Below are 4,966 nucleotides of genomic sequence, written 5' to 3'. Positions count from 1 at the left end.
AAACGTCGTTCAAATTGTCCTGCCATGAGGCCAAACCACAAAAGTATCATCTACATATCTGAAAAAAACATGCAGGTTTCGAAGCCGCCGACTCCAATGCACGTTCCTCGAAATCTTCAATAAACAAATTGGCGATAACAGGTGATGACAGGCGATAATAGGTGACTCCATCTGTCTGCTCGCAGTACTGGTCATTGAATAAAAACTAAGTGGAAGTCAACACATTTCGAAATAGGTGCGTTAAATCAGCACTAAACCTTACCTCAATCACGCGTAATTAATCGGACAGAGGAATGCTTGAAAACAGAAGGACCACGTCAAAACTGATTAGAATATCAGATTCCCTGTAATCGATTTAAGAAATCCGCCGAGTTCTTAATGTGGTGCTCACAACGATCTACTATAGGGCTCAACAGTGTAGCAACGTGTTTTGCTACAAGGTATCTCGGAGCACCAATGTTACAATCAGACGAAGAGGAACCACTTCCCTGTGGTCCATAGGGAGGCCACATAACCTAAGGGGTAAGAACTGAGACTCTTGATAGTCTCCTGCTACAAGAAACTCTCTTCAGGAAGCTGCTAGTTTTTCTCGCAACACTTTTGTCTTTTGGCCTCATGCCAGTGAGAATTTGAATGACTTTTTAGGACACCTGAATTCAATCAACCCGAATATTCGCTTCACGATGGAGGTGGAAAAGTATGGCTGTCTTCCCTTCCTTGATGGGTTAGTGAGGAGAAAAGTGGACGGTACGTTGGGATACGCTGTTTGTAGGAAGCCTACTCACACTCATTTGTATCTGTAGGTTTCCATCACGGAAGGTGAACTTCGTACCTTGGTTCACAGGGCCAATGTCATCTCGGACCCTCAGAGTTTGTCAGCCGAGTTGGCCTAAGACAGATTAGACGTGCGTTGCGCTGTCGATCATCTGTGTACCGAGTGAATGATGGTCATACCGAGGTGGCACCAAAGTGGCCTTTTTGCCTTAAGCAGGGAGCAGTTCGAACAGGACTGGTCGTATTTTACGGAAATATGATATGAAGTGTGTTTTTCGACCACCATCCCAGAAGAGGGTTCCCTTAGGCTCCGTCAAGGAGATCTTGTCTTGCGTAGGGCGGGTGTCTACCATATTCCTTGCTGTTGTGGCATGTCATATACAGGTCAGATTTTCAGGACTGTGGAGAACCAATGTACTGAGCATAGGCAGCACACGCGCTTACAACAGCCTATCAAATTCGCCAGTGCAGAACATTGTGTTGACACCGGTAGTCCTACGGAACGCAACACGGAGATTCTGGCGTGCACTTGCAGCAATTGGGTTGGTGTTGTAAACGAAGCCGTTGAAAATAAATCAGCAAGTAACCTTATAAATGGAGTTGGGATTTTTACTTGAATTCTGCTTGGGATCGTGCTCTCTCACTTATCAAAAAACGGAGGGACAGAGTTTATTCTACCTCACTCGTTAGTTATTAATTTTATTATCGATAATTTCTGACGTCGGTCACCTTTGGTTTGCGATGGCGCTAGTGCTTACAGTGTATGTGTGTGTGTGTGTGTGTGTGCGAGCTCGGATGCGTGTGTTACCTTGACGGAGCTTCTGTGGAAACCGAGGTTTTAATACGCCGTCACAGCGCTTACTTGTTGCAGTTTTGCCTAGAAAACAGCAGGGTGAGTTCTTGTCGCATATCGTTGGTTGTTGACGACATCACCCAGCTTCATTCCAGTAAATTACTTGAACACTGTACATGCCGTAGAAACTAAGGTCTCAGATCATCAGTTCTTTCAGTATAAATCCTGTCGCATAGCCTGCATCAGTGATTCAAAAGAATACAACCATTTTTATCATGTTTATTAACATTTTTTGTTATTTCAACTAATAATTTTATTGAAATGCACATAACTTGCTGATACTTAGATAATTTAGACCAGGGGCGTGCCCTACCGCAAGTGTCATAGCGCTCGGCTTTCCAGCACACTGCGACCACTGCAACGGCACGCTGTCTGAACTTAAGGAAGGAGATTACAGGAACTGTGAATGCGCCGAATTTAAACAGCGATGCAGTTTTATATTTCACATTTCTCAATAACATAGATCACAAACGAAACAAATTTTCAGTATTATTTAATTATTTTTGGCCCACTGAAGACAATCTTTACCTGGTACGAAATGTCGGCCAACGGACAGCCGCAGACTATTTCACGGATTTCTGCACTCAGTTTTCCATGTAATTGTGAGTTATTTAGTTTCATAATCGAAAATAATGTCTTCCACAAACGTATGCCGATCGAAGCACTTCTGAACCCTAATGATGGAGACACGGAATCTCTGCCTGAGGAAAACGATGTCGACGGCCTAGGCAGTTTTAACGTGAAAGGATGGTGTCTTTAAAACGGGAATTACAGTGTAAATTAGTCGGTTGCATTTGCACATGCACAAGAGAGCTTTCAACTGAAAATGCAGTTCGAAAACAGGTGAAACTGGCAGTACCCTCAAACGTTTAGAAAACTACCCTCGTAATTCTTTCAATACCACAATTAATTCCTCGGACCTCGCGTTTTCTTTGACGCCAGTGACTTGGGGAACTGGATTATGTTTGCCAAAATTTGTTCCTCCTACAACGCGATTTTTTTAAAATGCATCCCGATGAAGTCAGAAATAATATGTTTCTCACGTTTCAGTGTCTTACTGGGGGCAGTGGGCAGCCAAGTCCACTTAATTATGTGAGGTCCTCAATCCATTCAAGATGTTCTATTTTTCATTCCTGCACTACTTATTCCTTCAAAAATACAACAATAGCGGGTTTCAAATTGAAAAATCTTTCCAGCATTTTCCCTCACTGAACCAACGTACTTTTCAGTAATATATAAATTCTCCATATTCTTCGTTCAAATCCATCGAAAACTGTTGCAACTAACAGAGGAATAATGCATGGGAGTTCAGCAACTCACTCTTCTTGTCATCTATTTCTTCATGTGCGCTACACCTGCAAATTTATCACAAAGTGCCTCTTTGTGTACAGAACCACGAATCCTGTCTGTCGATCTTAGCAATATTTTACTTTCGCTTGATGAACTATATCTTTCAATTCTTTCTGTGTGGTATTGTAATGTGGTTTCAAAGTAAATCTGCAGCACCAATCGATTATGCGACTGCATAATAGATGCCGGGAATCCCCATCCCTCTCTTCTGTCATTCCCATTTGTAAAGGCTTGTGACGATAGATCTCTAGACGCCTCATTTTATGTAAACATTCGGGACATATGAACGTCCTTCATACCATGAACAAGCTGCGAAGGTAAACAGCGCTGACACCCAGAGCCTACCGAACTGATGAGAGTTGTGCCCACCGAAAACATGCAACTCCGCAGTACTAAATAAATAATACTGCTGGAGGAACGTCCGCAATTGAGCACTATAGTAGCGGTTGGAAATAGTGCTTCAGTTGTAAGGTTTCTTTTATTTCTCAGTACTTAAACCACGACCGATTTCGGGCTCTTGCGTGCCCATCAGGTGTGATACTGAAAATAAACAAGAGACAGAAGCTAATAATAATTTTTACACGTAGTAGTACATATAAGAATACAAAAAGATATTTCATATAACGGTTTAGAAAACAACGGTCGGGCTAGCTGCGTAAAACCTAAGTCAATGCCTAATCAATACCAGACAATACTACGGACGACTGTCTTGGTAAAGAAATGGGCAATGAACACCAAGACACTTGCACTTCGTGCTGTGACACCGAACACCGCGATGGACGAGTATAGGACGCGGTGTACCGCCAGTGAGCACAGAGCACTGAGCAGATTACGCGAAGGAAGAAGCAAACTAGTAAACCGCAGTGGCAAAATTACTGCTGTTAATTGACGGGAAGAACAACGCGTGACCAACTAGCCCTACCGTTCACAGTTTAAATTAGGGATTAAGATTGTAAGGGGTCCGTAGACCCTTACTATAAGTTTTGCGACAGCACAGGTCGACAGGACAAACAATCGATAGTGTGTGTCGGGTTGCGAGAGCGAGTGTTGCGAGAGTAGTGTGTGGTACGCGCTGTGGGCCGAGCCGGGTGGAGGTCTGTTGCTGGAATGCAAGACCGTACCGACAAAGGGAGTGGCCATCGCCGTGGTTTAACCCCTTTGTGTTAGGAATATTCGGGAAAGTGAAAAAGTATAATTACTAGTGTGATTCAGTGATATTTTTGTGCCGATATTTGTAATTACGCGTCTACCGCGCCGGCGTCATTTGGATTGCAGTGTTGGATTGCAGTGTTGGATTGTAGTGTTGGATTACAATGATTGAAATTGCGTGTGACGATAATGAATAACTAAAGGGCCTGTGCTGAGATTAGCCGTTATTAATTCTGTACGACGAAGGCAGTGGCTGTCTCTTTACTTTGTGTTTTTGTGATGAATATAGGTCATTGATTAGTGAAGCTGTGTTGTCGTTCTTCTTGGCACCAGACATTTCTTTATTACAGTATTTGAGAAGGACAAAGATGGAATGTAACAACTCCGTAGCAGTCCAATCCGATTGCCAGCCCCATTAGGTACACGGTCACATTAATTATTATCTATTTGGGCTGCTATCAGATCCCGATCGAGCGGGATAAGTCAGTAAGATTAAACCAGAGTGTTACACCCTTGGCCTACCGTGAAAGGACAAGTGCAATTTTCGGACGAATCATAAAGAACAATAGGTAATATTATCTTATTTAACGTGAGAAAAAATTTTACAATGTTGGATCGAGACAGAGCATAAACTTTCAAATCGCGACAAGAATCAGTGCATTTTTGAACAATACGAAGTAATAATATCTTACGATTGTGACTAAACTTTTTCTTGCCATTTTAGATGAGAAGAATAGTGTCAATAAACTGTGTTATAATGTGCAAATGCGTAAATCCGCACGAGAAACTGTGAAAAGTGAGCATTAAAGAAAGATACGTGTGAACATTACTATAGCAAAA

Source organism: Schistocerca americana, chromosome 3 (genome assembly GCF_021461395.2).
Source record: "Schistocerca americana isolate TAMUIC-IGC-003095 chromosome 3, iqSchAmer2.1, whole genome shotgun sequence".
Taxonomy (NCBI): domain Eukaryota; kingdom Metazoa; phylum Arthropoda; class Insecta; order Orthoptera; family Acrididae; genus Schistocerca; species Schistocerca americana.
Note: the sequence above shows the minus strand (reverse complement) of the source record.